Below are 16,677 nucleotides of genomic sequence, written 5' to 3'. Positions count from 1 at the left end.
GTATGTTAGACCACTTTAGTGGGGCAGACAGGTGTGAAGAGTGGACCCAAGAAGGGATGAATGAGTACAGTAACCCAAGGAAGACAGAACCGGAAGCTGGTCCAGGCATGCGGTATAGTATGTATTCACTGGATGGATGGATGGATGGATGGTAATACCACTGAAATTGACTTTAATGAGATCATCTTGTCATTTTAATTGCAACATGGAGACACTGAAGAAGTAATGTAAGACGATTTTAAGGCATCGTTGCAGAAAAGGCATCACTTCAAGCTCAACATTCCTGTAGCTGTGATTCCAAACTAAAATAATTAAACTTATATCCCTCATAAGATTCTAAATTGAGTTAGAAGTTGACGTCCATCGGCTACTCATTTGATCTGATGAAAGTGGGAGGAAGTCAGAAATTGCAACTTTTAAAACAATTTATTCATTTATTCGAAAGGCAAAGTTACAGAAAGGAGAGGAAGAGAAGGAGGGAGAGGCAGAGCAATACATTCCATTGCATTGGTTCATTCTCCAAATGGCCACAATAGCTGATGCTGAGCCAGACTGAAGCCAGAAGCCAGGAGCTTCTTCTGAGTTCCTCACATGTGTGCCAGTGGCCCAGGTACTTGGGCTGCCTTATGCTGCTTCTCCAGGCACATCAGCAGAGAAATGGATTGGAAGTGGAACGGCTGGTAGACTTGAACCCATGCCAGTGCCCATATGGGATGCCAGCACAGCAAGCCACAGCTTAACCCATGGCACCAGAACGCCAGCCCTGAAATTACACTCTTTATTGCTTCTCAAAATCGAAGCCTATGTGTGATCAAAACTCTTCTTTTTAGGTTTTTTCCTTGGTAGCTGGAATATTGTAGAACTATCTTCAAATACTCCTCTAAGGATAAACAGTTTATCATTGGTCACACAGAAATGGGTAACAGGTCTTCTGTTGCAGTGTATCTTAAAATGCTATGTGCACGGGAATCTCTAGGGACCATGTTCAAATGAAGATCCTTGTTTGGGGGACCCCAGGATGGGAACAACATTACCCATGCCGAGCCAACTGATGGTTCATGGGCCACACACTGAGTAACAGATCGGCTTCTATAATGTCTCATCTCTTCTATCAACACAATTTGTAATAAGATGCTGTCTTAAACTACTTGGTCGTCTACTCTGAAACAATTTTCAATCAATAACACTACTCCTTCTGGTGGGACCCTTAGCTCCTTCCCAAGTGTTCTTGCCAGTTGCAGCCCCAGATATGAGCCAAAAGCCACCCCCTGCCTTGCCCAGGGCTCTTTCTCTTTCTCTGCCATTGTCTTTCCCCCTGTGAGAGTAGCCAGAATCCTTCTCCCTGGGGAAGTGAAAGGTTGGTTCCTTAGGTCTCACCCCAGGATTCTGCTCCTGACTGGATTTTCCTGCCTGGACAGCGTTAACTCTCTCACAGCCAGCATTTTAGGGCTGGTGTGGTTCCAGTCTCTGGAAGCCTCATCCTTGCCCTTGAGTCATCTCACTTTACACAAACACTCCATAAGCTCCTTACTAAGCTCCCTTATTCACTTAGGGTGACAATTTTGGACCTGCAGTTGTGACACTTCCCTTGCAGAAGGGCGCCACTCTCGCTGCCTTAGTCAAAGCCACAGAAAGTCTCACCTGGTGCGGCAGCCTAGTGGCTAAGGTCCTCGCCTTGCATGCCTCAGGATCCCATATGGGTGCCGGTTCTAATCCCAGCTGCCCCATTTCCCATCCAGCTCCCTGCTTGTGGCCTGGGAAAGGAGTAGATGGCCCAAAGCCTTGGGACCCTGCACCCACGTGGGAGACCTGGAAGAGGTTCCTGGTTCCTGGCTTCTGAGCAGAGCAGCGCAGCTCCGGCCATTGCAGCTGCTTGGGGAGTGAATCAACAAACAGAGGATCTTCCTCTCTGTCTCTCCTCCTCTCTATAGATCCGATTTTCCAATCAAAATAAATAAATCTTTAAAAAAAAAGAAAGTCTTACCTGGATGGTAAATCTCTTCTTCTGCACACCCATATCATCTTTGCTCTCCTCCACTCACTGCTAGAATGATATCTGTGAAGTAGGAAGTGAGTTCTCTGTTTCTCTACCTCCCTGGCTGCCCCTGTGCTGGCGAGTGAGTTTTCCTGACTACCATTCCCTGTCTCAGCTTTGTGGAAGGAGTTCTTCCTGCAGCCCAGAGCCTCCTCCGGTCTCAGCCACGCCAGTCCTGGGCTTCCTCAGCTGCGCAGCTCCCCTGAGCACAGCTGGGCAGAGCTCACTGCTTGGTTCAGTTCCATTCTTCAGTCCTGCTCTGCGGGAGGCTCTTTTCTCCTCGCTCCGGTGCTCCTGGGTGTTGGGGAGGCTGCTGCGTTTACTCCCTCTTCTGTGGCGCCACACTCCCCCTCCCAGGCCTCAATGCACTGGGTGCCTCTCAGTTCCCAGGGCCCATAGCTACTCACTGGGCTCTTGGTGCTTCCCTCTGTGCTGGGAAGGCTCTCCTAAGCCAACTTGTGGGTCAAGTTCCTCTTTCTCATCTGTTTTCAAAGTTCCCTGTTCTTCTCATGCAGTACTATTATCGCCCCAATTATAATTGCCCCTTTTTCTATCTTTTCCTGCTTAAAAGCTAAATTCCTTGTTGGAGGGTCAGGGGCCACATCTATCTTACGCCACGCTGCGGGGAATAATGCAAAATAAGGAAGTAATGAAAGGTGGCATCCGTCGAACACTTCCTGTATGCCTGACTCCATGTCAACTCCATTATGCATGCCAATTTCATTTGTACCCCTTAGTCATAAATCGGTAAACTGAAGAATTAAGATCGCAAAGTCAGGCCTGAAAGTGAACCCAGGGAGTCTGGCTGCAGAGGCTTCTGCCTTCACCTCTGTGTGTAACGCCAGGCGGTGGCTCAGTGTGTGTGGAGTGACTTCCCAGGAGTGGCTCAGCAACCTGACAGAGCCTGTGAGGAAAGTGTCCTCTGGGGATGCCTTTCCAGCTGGGCATTCTTTGGCTTCCAGCTCATCTGTGGGTTTGGCCACATCCATGGTCTGCCTTCTTCCTCAGGCTCTCGGTCGGTACTCACCCAAATGGCACAGAGAAGGGACCTTCCAGAATGTTCCAGATGCTAGTTGAGGCCGATTCTGACTCAGCAGAATGAGTTAGGGCCCAACTTTCTTGCACTGCATCTCAGACAAGGCTGCAATGAAGTCGTGAACACATTTGGGGGGTCAAGAGCTAATAAAACTGACTACTCGATCAGCCCTTTTCTTAGTTTGTATTGGAGCCAATACCACCTACCTTGCAACATTAAATTGCAGGTAAAAGAATGTCTGTTAAGTACCACTGCTGTGGCTGATACGTATCAGGGACTCACCGCACAGTTCATATGCCTTTCCCATTTAATTTTTCTCAATATCAAGTCTGAAGATACTATCATCTGCTATCACAATATTTCCTCCAGAAAATGAAAACACCTCCTCACCCAACATGACTCTGGAATCATTGCTTTTAAAAAGGAATCCAATCAGCGCATTTAAAATATCCTTCTAACGATATGTAGCGACAGAAAAGTAGTCATCCTCATGCCTTTGAAACTCAAATTCCCTCTGTAACCGTCTCACCTCCGGATATTCTCTGCCTGACTATTAAAAGCTGATGATGAATCACACTAACAAGAAACTCGTCTTGCTTCTGGGTTCTCACCATTCCTGCAAATCCGCAGATTGCCCAGAACTGCAGCTTTGAAGGCAGCCGGCTGCTCCGATTTCTATTAGGAATTTGCACTTCGTCTTCCATCCCGGCATATCTTTTAGGCTTCCCATTTAATTATTTACCAGGTACCCCTTGAAAAGCCCTTGGGAGTGGGCCCTTTCGGGAGCTGCCATCCTCGGCTCTCCCCTGTCCAGGAGCGTGTTGGGTGCCCTGAGTTCCTGGGACCAGTGTGGTTCCTGCTGGTCGCCATTGCAGGGGACTCTCCTAATTTGTTGGAGGAACTTCTCATGGCCTGGAACTGAGTCACTGACATTTTGACTGACACCAAGCATGAAAATCACATTACCCTGGTTTTATAAAACCGTCACTGGCTACCTGTAAAGTACAGGATTATGTGTAAAGTCCTAGTTATTAACTTACAAGTCCTTAAATTGACTTGGGCTTGAATACCTCAGAGACATTCGGGAGCCATACATCCCCAGTCGTTTTCTTTGGTCTCACTCAATTGGATTAGTTCTTTTTGGCTGAAGACATTGAGCTACGGGGCATTTTTAATGTTTGCTCTCTACTTATGGAATTTATTAACCATGGAGGTCAGGCTGTCTTCCTCTCTGTCGGGCTTTCAGTCTCCAAATTTAAGAGGTACCTTTTCCAGGTTGCTGGTTTGGTTAAAGAAGCCATAAATCGATCCACCGTAGTTTCATGTTTGAATTAGTTTGCTTCTCGGGCATTTTTATGAATCTGCTCTAAGAGTTTGTTTGACACACTGCAATTACATTTTGTATTATTCCACTTAATATAATTTTCGTTTTTGCATGCTGGCTCAAAACACTGCTAAGGCGAATTCATTAATTAAAGGCTTCCCATGACATGCCACCTCTCCCCGTCTGTTTCACAGGGCTGTCACCAGGACATGGGATGCTACATGCGCAAGCGCACAGATTCTGAAATCTCAGGCATTAAATTCAATTATGTACATACGCTTTTCCTTCTTCTGGCTGTTAGTCAATCACTGTACTGTTTCCGTGCTCACAAATTAACATCTGAAAGGATGAGTAAGTGTCAGACACAAAGGGAAGCACAGAGATCATGGAGTTCTTGGGCAAATTTGGATTTAGCATCGCTTGATAAGGCACAAATATGTCTGAAGTTAACAATAAAATATTGAAAAGAGGAAAAAAAATTTAAATAATATTGAAACAACAATGTGAGGCAATCCTGGAAAAGACAGCTTGGAATATGACACGATTAGTGGCCACATGTAATCTGAATATAATTATAGCCGCATGCCGGCGTGGGGGCTGGGACTTGCACTGGACCCACATGTATGGGTAGGAGTGGAGTAGGCACGGGCAGTGCGTGGGGTTTGGTAGGAGGTGGGATGACAGCAGCAAAGAACAAATCACCATGGTGCGGATAAGTTGGAGGAAGGGCTTATAAATTAAATCCATTCATCTGGAAGATTATTCAGAAAATAAAACGCTAGTAAGTAGGACTTTATCACACATTTATCAGATTAAGTGGTTCCTCCTCTGGGGAAAAAAAAAAAAAGAAGCCCAAGGAAAACATATCTTTTACATTTTTTTAGGGGTTGCAGAGATAGGGCAGCAAAGTTGGGGACATGAGGAGTTCTCGAGGGGAGTAAAACTAGACACTGATTGTATTTCCTTCCGTTTGGGCTTGTTCATTATTTGAAGACAAGCCACGGTCGGCCACCACAAAGGCTGCAGCTTGATGGCTGATTTGAGAAGCACCTGCTGCAAACGTTTACACATATGAAATGGCCCTTCAAGCTCTACCGGGAGTCAACGTGCAAGCGCGGTCCAGGGCTTCCGTGCTGTGAGTCTTTGGGTGTTGCTGTCGGGATGCGCATGGAGACGGCGGAGCTTCCCCTCTCTGCAAAGGCGCCATGGCACGCACAGGAAGTGTTGACCCATCCGACGCGGCAGGGGCAGAGCCAGTACCAGGAACAACAGCAAGGGTTGTTGATATGTGCTCCCAGAATTCGCAGGACTGGGGACAGGAAGAGAAAGCGTGTCTTTGGGAACGGAAGCTTCGAAGTGGGGGGCTCACCACTCAAAGTTTCTGCATAGCTTTGCAGCACCAGCATCACGTGAAAGCTGGGAAAAACGCAAAACCTGTCTCTCAAACACCAGGAACAAGACCTTGGGTGATTTGTGAGCACTTTGCCGTGGAAGAAGCACTGGGAGTTCAGGGATTTCTCTGAACCTGGGCGTGCCTGAAAACATCAACCAGAGAGCCCCGAGAGTCGCAGCCCAGGCTTGCGGGGCCTCTGCTGCAGAGTGTCCAAGGGCAGAATTGGCTTCAACTGCAAGCAAAGTGCCGCTCCTGGCCGACCTGGTTGAAATACACTGCCGAGTTCTGACAGAAACATGTGGAAGGTGGGAAAGGACTGAAAAATACCCTCTCCAGCCTGTCTGGCCATGTGCAGTCAGGGCCTTGCAAGGATGGACTGGAGCCATTTGATTAAAAAAAAAAAAAAACTAGACATGTCAAAAAAAAAAAAAAACTTGCCTCCACGCTTCTTCCGTGTAAGCTCATGCTTGTCTAGTTTGAATTAAAAGAGATCCTTACAGGGTACAGCGAGAAGACAAGATTCAAGCACAGCACCCGACAGCAAGGGCTAGAAGCAGACAGCTCGGCCATGACTTCCTTCAGTGCCCAGGACTCCTGGTGACTCAACCACTGCAGATTCATTACCCCCCCCCACTTTCTTCCTCCTTTCCTCACTCTATCCTTGCTTTCCTTTCTTCCTCGTTTTCTTTCTTTCTGCTTTAAAACAACAGTGTTGTACCTGGCATGATGGCTCAGTGGCTAAATCTTAGCCTTGCACATGCTGGGATCCTATATGGGCACCGGTGTGTACCCCAGATATTCCACTTCCCATCCAGCTCCCTACTTATGGTCTGGGAAAGCAGTTGAGGATGGCCCAAAGCCTTAGGATCCAACACCACGGGGCAGACCCGGAAGAAGCTCTGGGCTCCTGGATTTAGATTAGTTCAACTCTAGTCATTGTGGCCACTTGGGGAGTGAACCAGCAAATGGAAGATCTTTCTCTCTCTCTCTCCTTCTCTCTGTAAATCTGCCTTTCCAATAAAAATAAATAAAAATTTTAAAAATAACAATGTCCAATAGAATAGGCTAGAAGTAAACAGGTATGTCATGACCTCCTTAATACAAAGAAGACTCACACGACTGGGATTAACAGTGATTGAATGGCTATCAAGAATTTCTTTTCCTTCCTTCCTTCCCTCCCTCCCTCCCTTCCTCCCTCCTTCCCTCCCTCCCTCCCTCCCTCCCTCCCTCCCTCCCTCCTTCCTGCCTTTTTTGCTTTGTTTCTGCTTTAAAAAACCAATCATTTTCATGCAAATCATAGTGAACTAAAAGCTTGCCAAAGCCAAGATGTAATTCTTCCTTCTTTCCTTCCTTCTCTCCTTCCTTCTTTCCTTTTTGTTTCTGCCTTTAAAGAAATCGTTTTTATGCAAATCACAGTGAGCTGAAAGCCTGCCAAGGCCAGGCAGTGACTGAAGATGACACTGAAGCCTCCGCATCTCCTTTGTCTCCAGAGACAGCGTCACAAAATAAAAGACTTCATCAGGTGATGTTTTCTTCATTATTCAACATCACAATTGTGGAGTGAAAAAAAGATAATTAGACATACGGTGCTGTCGACACATAGTTTATGAGGAGCTTGTAGTTAATTAGTTATGGTAAAAGGTTTTTATATAGTCATAATTACTTTATATTTCAGAGGAAAGAAGCAAACACACATGTGTTTTCTTTTACTTGGTGACAAGTTTATGGAAGTGATGTTGATGTTTTGATGATCCCTCGGCACCTTCTCCAGGCTCCCCAGGATATGATGCGAAGTGTCAGGAGGGGGTTTTAACAGCGCAACTCTTGTTAACTTTAATAGGAGCTGCACACCTGAAATCTTTACTTGGTTTGGTAAGGAAATACTGTCTCCTGGGTGTCCTGAAGTTTCTTTGTCTTCAGTAGAACGCGTACCCATCCACTAATTCAGAAAAAGATTAAAGTGATTTTGCTTAAAATATGAGGTGAGCTGCCACCTTGTAGCAATATACATATACATATATTTGTGTGTATACACATACCTTGTAGCAATATACATATACACGTATTGCTACAAGGTATGTGTATACACACAAATATATGTATATTTGTATGAATATATATGTTCATTTACATTCCTGGAAACAGCCGCTGAAGCAGAAATGATGGCCTAAGTCAGCTTCTAGGACATACAGCATGCTAGGATTTGCTTGCCCAGACCAGTTCCCACTTATAAAAGCTATTGTTTTATTCACCAGGTGTTTCTGCTGTTGGTTGTTTGAGATCCCAATTTCATTAAGAGATGAGAACTTCAAAGTCAGATGCATATTCTTCGTCTTGCCCTTTGTGTGTGTCCCTCTTCCTGTCGCTGAGGGGACCATTGGGTGGCCTCTGTCCTGTCCTCACCTGGGGATCCTGGAGCTCAGGTTCTCTAATCACTAGTGATGTCATCCCCAAGAGAAAGTCAGATACCACATGCTCTAGACTGTTGAGCTCCCAGTATGCCACAAGGTTAATGCCACTGGCCAGTGTACCATCAAGGTGTAGTCTACCATGGGGCAGGACATAATTTTTTTGTTTCAGGTGAGGACTTTATTAGAACAGAAGACAGAAACGTGTATTGAGAAAGGTAAGTGGACTGATTTCTCACAGCCCTGTTTGCTAGCGTCCATCTCAGCCACAGCAGGTTGTCAGCTGGTCAACCCCAGGTGGAGCGCATGATCGTACTTTTCCCCACTGATGATGTATTAGTTGATGGCATAACGCTTTTCCAAAGGTGTGTGTGGGCGATCACAGCTAGCATTTCTTGAGCTTTCAATGCTGTGTCAGTATATCACGTATGAAGTGGATGTTTCCACTTAGTGAAGCTCTTGGTATCTCTTATTTTGAGTGCCTTGGACAAAGTGTTCAGTGTTTCAAAGCCTTGGTTTCCTCATCTCTAAAAATGAGACTCATAAAAGCGTCGAGGCAGATAACCAATACAAGAAGATTAGTACCAATGCGACACTCCTTCCTGGTAGATGCTAACTGAATAAGCTGTTGTTACCTTTAGTCTGAGAATAAGTTACGTGTGTACTATCTTTATCCTTATTTGATGAATGATGAAATTGTACCTCAAGGAAGTTACACCACCTGGTGAAGATGCAGCAGAACTGGAATCCGCGCCCCGGCCCTACACCCACGCTGTGTGCCTTGTGAGAAACAAGTGTGGCAAGTCCCAGCCATGCTCTTCTCCCTGGCTCTCACCCTTGACCCTCCGTCCTGGCAGGTGCCCTAGAAACTGGGATCTAAAGCTCTGGATCCTGGGAGTTGTCTCTCTGCTGGCTTCTGTGTGGATCTGTACAAACTTGGAGCCTGATCAGGGTGTCCCTGTCCTGAAGGCTTCGACTCACCCAGGCCCTTCCCCACTATTACTTTCCATTTAAGGATGAGTTGGGGAGAAGAACCCAACTAGAATGTCCCCGCAGGGTTTTCTCTTAGCCCACCTGACCAGGCTCTTGCTTTCCTAGTTTCTCTCTCTATTGATTCTCCCAATATAGTTTCTAGTTTCAATATTGTTCTCCAGGATGCTGATATACTTATCTTGGACAATCATGAAAAAACTTCCCCATATCCCTAGTCAAAGGAAAGTTGGTCGGAGTGGTCAGAATTTTCAATATCTCATCCATTTTTAAAAATGAACCCAAACAGGGACTGGACCCTAAGCCTAGTTTTCCAGGTTGCTAACTGCACTTCTAACAAATGCTTATATATAAGGGTAATATAAAAGTTCATGGAAAATATGTTTATTTTGTTGCCAAAAATTGAAATTGCATTTTTCATAATGCACCTCTTCCATGAAGATCTCCACATAGACTAATGTTTATCCTGTAATCTAGAAAACAAAATTCCTGTTCTGTGGGAACATGTTAATAAATTAGGGTTTTTTATAGTCAAACTGAAGGGACCAAGTAAATTATATTTGATTTGGAGCATGCAGAAAGTCTGAGTAAGTGAGATGAAATAGCATATTATGTTGTCTTTAATGTGATTTCTCTCTTGCACCCTAATTTACATCCAGAATCTAAATATGTGAGTTGGATGTGAAATTCTAGACACAAGAGTTATGCTTTAGTAAAGAGGAGGCATTTTAAATCTCCTTGAGATAATGGAAATAGTGTCTACTATTTCTGTGTATTTTTAGTTGAAATATTTTTAGTTGTGATTCTAATCACCAGTAGTCATCCTGTAATCCAGGAAGCAAATACAAAATAATGCTTAGAAATAACCTGTTATTATCTCTTCTTAAAGAAATAAAAGTTTTTGTAGATCCAGGATAACTGGCTTCAAACGTTTGTGAGCCTTCAGATCCAATCAGCCTCTTCAGCTTGTTTTCATGAAACATCCCAATATTGACCATTTCTGTTATGTGTTCTAATTAATTCTCAATTAATTATGCTAATTTACACTAACGACTAATTACATAACTAAAGATTAACCTAGCTGTTTGGGAGAGCAATGTTTCTGTTAAATAAGCAGGGACAAATTGAGTAAGTCAGAGCAGCGGCAGGGTTCAGGAACAATGAAACCTACAAAGTGTCTAATGCAGTTGGAAAACGGTGCGATTGTACCTCCCCTCCCCTTCATTCCCATCTGCTTCTGGATCCTTGCTCTTCAATATCCCTGAAGTTTTCAAAAGCGCTTTAAACAATGGTAAGATCATCTGCAGCCATAAGACTAGGTCTTACTAAGACATGTTGTTTGTATCTGTTAAGGCCATTGGGAAGCCACAGAATTGCTAGACCTGTTGAGTAGGAGGGTATTTTAAAACGTTTGCAGGAAGAATTCATCCCAGGCATGCAGGGATGGTTCAACATTCGCAAAACAATAAATGTGATACATCACATCAACAAGTTGACTCATAAAAACCATATGATCCTCTCAATAGATGCAGAGAAGGCATTTGATAAAATCCAACACCACTTCATGTTAAAAACCCTAAACAAGATAGGCATAGAAGGAACATTCTACAACATAATCAAAGCAATTTAAAAAAAAAAAGATTTATTTCTATTGGAAAGGTGGATATAGAGAGGAGGAATACAGAGAAGAAGATCTTCTGTCTTATGATTCGCTCCCCAAGTGACCACAATGGCCAGAGCTGAGCTGATCCAAAGACAGGAGCTAGGAGCCAGGAGCCAGAAGCCAGGAGCCAGGAGCCTCTTCCGGGTCTCCCATGCAGCTGTAGGTTCCTAAGGCTGGATGGCAGGTGGGGCTCCTGGGATAAGAACCAACACCCAAATGGGATCCTGGCACATTCAATGTGAGGACTTTAATTGCCTGGCCACTGTGCTGTGCCCATCTTCATGCTTTTCTTTACATCATCAAGTGCATATATACTTGAAGTACATGTATGCTTCAGGTATTTATAGATAGCATACTTATAATAGTTACTGTAAATGAATATACTTATCATAGTACCTTTTATCTAAGAAATATTTGTTTCTTAAATATTAACTATTATGAATAAGTTTGCTATTAATAGTACTTTCTATTTAAGAGTGACCATGCTTTCTATCATTAGAGTATGAAAGTAGTGTTCCTGGATAGTAGAGTTGATGAGGTTGAGCCTGGCTCCAATTCCCGTAGATGTGTCCAAGAGCAGAATGGGATGCAGGACTGACTGTATGCACAGGAATCAAGGCCAAAGGTAGGCCTGGCGGGAATTATTGGGGGGGTCACTCTGGGCTGCCATTTCTACATGAGGGCCGAATGTGTTGTGGGCAGGGTTGGGATGGGATACAGCATCTGTTAGTTTGTATATGAGATGGACCTGGGGAAAGAACTGGTTGTGCAACTGCAACCACCGGTGTGTGTGTGTGTGTGTGTGTGTGTGTGTGTGTGTGTACTGGTGTGGAGGACAGATTGAGCTGGACCATGCACTGCCTGGCACATATAGGAGTCAGGTTCGAGACCACTTATGCCAAAGTTTCTTTGGGGATCCCCACATCTTGACCTCTAGACTCAAAACTCCAACCACAGGGACAATAAAAGGATCTGTGTTCTGTCAGAACTGGGCCTTTTTGGTTACTGAAGTCTGTGCAGTGGAAAGTATGCTCAGATGTACATGGGGAGCATGACAGTTCACTGAGGCCTATAGAAGATGTCTAGTACAATGGATAGCAGAATAGATTGGACAGCTTTCCAGGTCAAGGTTTGACAGTAAGTGTCTGGGTGAGTGGAGACTCTAGGGTGGACTATGTCAATGAATGGATGTTGGGAGGGTTTCCTCAACCTTGGAGCAGTGAAATCAAGAGCATCTCAGACCTATTGAAATAAATTGAGCAATACCCTCATAACATGCTCTACATGGAGGACACTAGGATGACATCAAGTGGGGGTAGTCCCCCATCCCCAGGTTCTGACATATTTGGCTGCAGAGAGCAGCTCTCTGCTTTCCCCCTGCCTTCCTACTCCCAGATACATGAAGAAAAATATTAGAAATATTTGTCTCATCAACCCTCCCTATTCCTCCACCCTCCCCACCCTAATCAGTGATCCATATGAATATACATCCTTCTCAACTATGTAAACATCATCAAAAATAAAAATATTGGAAAAAAAATTAGTGCTCAGCCCAGCATGATGGCTGAATGGTTAAATTTTTGTCTTGCATGTGCTAGGAACCCATACTGGTGCTCCACTACCCATCCAGCTTCCTGCTTGTGGCCTGGGAAGGCAGTGGAGGACAGCCTACGGCCTGAAGACCCTGCATCCACATGGGAGACCTGGAACAGTTCTGGTGTTGTGGCCACTTTGGGAGTGAATCAGTGGATGGAGGATATCCTCTCTGGGACTCTGACTTCCAACAACAAAAAAATAGTAGTGCCCCATATTTACATTTAAATATACAGCTTGACACATGTTTCTGTTAATATGCTCCTTACTATAATTTTGGAAGCTAGTTGTAATGAGTTGTTCCATTAAGTTTGCATTTTGCTATTTTCCATACATTTACTGGTTTTCGCTTTGATAATATACATTACTAATTTAAAGTTGCTATTCTAAAAAAAAAAATTTGTTTTGGAATAAAAAAAAAGTGGAATCCATGCCTAATGCTGTCATAGTGTTAATTTTCCATGAGCTTTTTAAAATACCCTCCATATGCCTGGATTCTAAAATATTTGCATGAAAATAGATTTATCCTTCAACCCAACTTTCCATTAACTCTTTGAAGTACACTGATATTGAAGGGAACTAAGGAAGTATCGATGATCTTTGCTGAATCCCAACTAAAGATGAAGAGAACGTACACGTACTGAGACTGTGGCTGGAACAAAATGGAGCACTGTCTGGCAGAGCCTTAAAGACACGGAGGAGAAAATGAGGGACAGCTGGTGGAGTCTGTGAGGAGTGCCGTTCTTCACCCTGGTCAGCAGGAGCATCCCGCCCCAGTGTTACGCAGTGCTGCATTTTCGCATACTCAAAGGTCTGCCCTGATTGAAGATGCTATGTTTCTCTATGGTTTTACCTCATAATCATTCAGTCAACCAGCTGGTATCTACTGTGTGTGTGTGTGTGTGTGTGTGTCCATTCCCACCTGATCAGCCCTCAAAACGCTCTCACTCACCCAAGCAGAGGTGATGGAGCTCACACAGATTATTTTTCTGCAGAAAATTGCTGCTTGAAAGATGTGAGTTATCAGCAGGAAAACCAGACGGAACACCAGTGCCAGGGAGAAGGCCTGGAGGATTGAAAAGGGCTCAGTCCTCCGAGGATATGACTCACTCAGCCGCACTCCTGACTCCTGCTCCACAGGCCCACTAATCCTAGACTCTCGCTTGAAAATATTTCAGGAGCTGGATATGGTGGAATAATTGATGTCAACCTGCGGCAGCGAGAAAAGGGTCACTTTACCTCCTCCTCCTTGTAGTTCAAGGAGAATTATTTCCACTAAGCGACTAGAGGGGAAGCCATCGGGATTTGATGTGGTCTGTTATTTCCCCTCAAAAGGCTTGCTGACTTTAAGTTCCCTAACCTACTTAAAAAATTTATTTATTTTTATTGGAAAGGCAAAGGAGATTTACAGAGAGGAGAAACAGAGAGAAAGACTTTGGGTCATCCTCTACAGATTTTCCCAGGCCGCAAGCAGGGAGCTGAATGGGAAGTGGAACATCTGGGATACGCACTGGTGCCCTATGGGATCCCAGCGCTTGCAAGGTGAGGACTAACAATCGGGCCATCACACGGCCCTAACATACTTTTCCCTCTAAAGGAAATGAATTTTCTTTGGAAGTGTAGCCTCCTCAGACCTGGGACACCGTGAAGAAGAGCAAACAAATATTTCAAAAGTGCTTCAAGTATTCGAAAGGAAATTTACCACGTGAAAGGCAAGAACAGTATTGGCAACAGGAATCCCGCCAGGCAAGAGTGAAGGAAAGCACCAAACACCCCGTCATTCCTCTTTCACAGTCAAAGCCATTGTGCAGTTCTTCGATGGTAAAACTAATCTTGCAAAGTTTTAGTCATAAACTCTTTACAATCTTACGGCTATCCATTTGCACAAATCATGAAGTATATCTCTGCTGTAATTTAAAGCTACAAAATGAGTCATTACTCATTTAGTGTTGACTTCCAAATAAGAGCAATAAAGTCAGAGAAGAAATGAATCATGGCTGCGTTGAAAGCATTAACTCCAAAAAAATTCTTAAGAATGAAATATTAGTTTTTAGTATATTGGGATGAATTATTATTTGCAAGTCTACCATCTGAAGCATCTATTTCATGACAGAAAGTGCAACAACATGTTTAATCCTGCTTGGTAATCTATTAACACTGATCAACATTACTGTTTTCCAACCCTAGCTTGTTTCACTCTGGGGCATTTCAAACGACCTAAAAGGACTCTACAAAATTCTCCTGAAGTCATCAAACTAAATCAATTTTAATTCCCATTAATGTTTAAAATATGTACGCTGCATGAAGATTAGCAATAGAAGATATTAAAACATCAAACGAACAACTTAGAGAAAGATTTTAACTCATGAGCCAACTTAAGTGAGGCTTTAGGTAATACTTTTTAAGCCACAAACTGTCAGAAAATAGGAAATTAGGTCTGAAAATCCTGAAAAATTTTAGAGTTTTAAGTCCTCAAATTGTATACCGAGGCCTCCTGATGGCACACTTTTCTTTACAGCGTATAGACTGTTGCTCTAAATGCAAGGGTGCAGCTTTGCTGCTACGTACTGCTGCATGCCTTACACTGGATGTTCACCTGCAGTATCTTACCTGATAAATATTTCTGGTGACACAGCTGGCAGGCAAGAAGGACCTACAAGTCAGTCCCAGGAAAAGAGCTCTCACTGAACTTCCGCTCAACAGAGAAGGGTGATCCAGTAACACGGACTTTAATGCCAAGATGCTTCACAATTTTGTGAAAACACAGAAGTGAGAGATACGTTTGTTTTGGTGCAAGCATTCCTTGAAATCCATGCACAGTGTTTTCAAAACCCTCGTGGAAGTTACCTCATGTCAGCCCTGGAATCATGGGTGAGGAATATGTGACAGTGAAGGCTGAGCTTCCAGCACGTCACATGGAAGCTTGAAAACACGATCAGTTGGTTTTCCTCTGCTCTAGTAGATACAGGAACGGTCAGGAGTCAGGGAACAATATGGTAAACAATATTTCAGCATAAGTTGGGTTTCATAGAAGCAATGTAGGAAAGTCAGTGAGCAGGCAAGTGGAAGTGAGAATGCGCAGGATGGACAGTTTGAAATGACCTCTAGTGGTAAAGGCGGCTGGGCTCAGTCACTCTCTGAAACGGACCGACCCTTCTGTGCAAACCGAAAGCAAAGATGCTTGGGACACTCGTGATACATAAGAGTGTTTTTGTTTGGTTTTTATTTGTTCTATTTGAAAGATAGAAGGGCCAAGTGTGATCTTTCATCCCACTGGTTCACTTCCCAGATGCCTGCAAGGATTGGGCCTGGACTGGGCCCAGAAAGCAGAAACTAAAGCCAGGAACCAGGAACTTCACTCAAGTCTCTCCCAGAGATGCAGAGGCCCAGATAACTGAGCCATGACCCACTGCCTTCCAGAAGGCCCCCGAACAGGAAGCTGGGATCCAAGATAAACGGGACTCAGCAATGGGATACAGGCATCCTAAGTGGCATTTTAATCACTGCTCTAAATGCCCATCCCAAATAGTGCTTTGAGAACCAAAAAATCCATCCTCAGTTGTGATCATAGAAACCTAATTTACATCCCGGCTTTAATACTTCTTCAGAGGAAGGGAATTGGTAATAATATATAGGTAGCTTCAGTGTTTTCAGTGTGAATATAATTTTATGTGTATAAAATTGAATGAACTTGAGAGTATCATAAAAAACACAATGCTAAAGGAAACAATAACTTGTCAGTTCTGGTTCAGGTTGAAAACACTAGTTCTAGCTCTTGAAGAACCACAGCAGATCTGCATTTAATTTACAGACCTTATTGTTAGTAAACATCACAACAGGGTGGATATGGTGACTCAAGCTATTGAGTTGCCCTCAAGTTCTTCATGCAGGTGGAAGACATAGAGAATCATAAACAGGCTTTGAAGGAATTTCTGGTTTACTGTATGAGGGTCAAACATCACAGAACCAATTCTCCTTAGTTCTTCAACCAACAACTTTTTAAAATTGTCTTTAATTGCCTTTGATCCTGGCCTTAAAGAAGTCATGGTTTGACCTGGTATGATAGCCTAGCAGCTGAAGTCCTCACCTTGCATGCCCCAGGATCCCATATGGGCACTGGTTTGTGTCCCAGTTGCTCCACTTCCCTTCCAGCTCCTTGCTTGTGGCCTGGAAAAGCAGTAGAGGATGAGCCAAAGTCTTGGGACCCAGCACCCACGTGGGAGATCCGTAAGAAG

The sequence above is a fragment of the Ochotona princeps genome, chromosome 13 (genome assembly GCF_030435755.1).
Source record: "Ochotona princeps isolate mOchPri1 chromosome 13, mOchPri1.hap1, whole genome shotgun sequence".
Classification (NCBI taxonomy): Eukaryota; Metazoa; Chordata; class Mammalia; order Lagomorpha; family Ochotonidae; genus Ochotona; species Ochotona princeps.
This window is presented reverse-complemented; position numbering follows the sequence as displayed.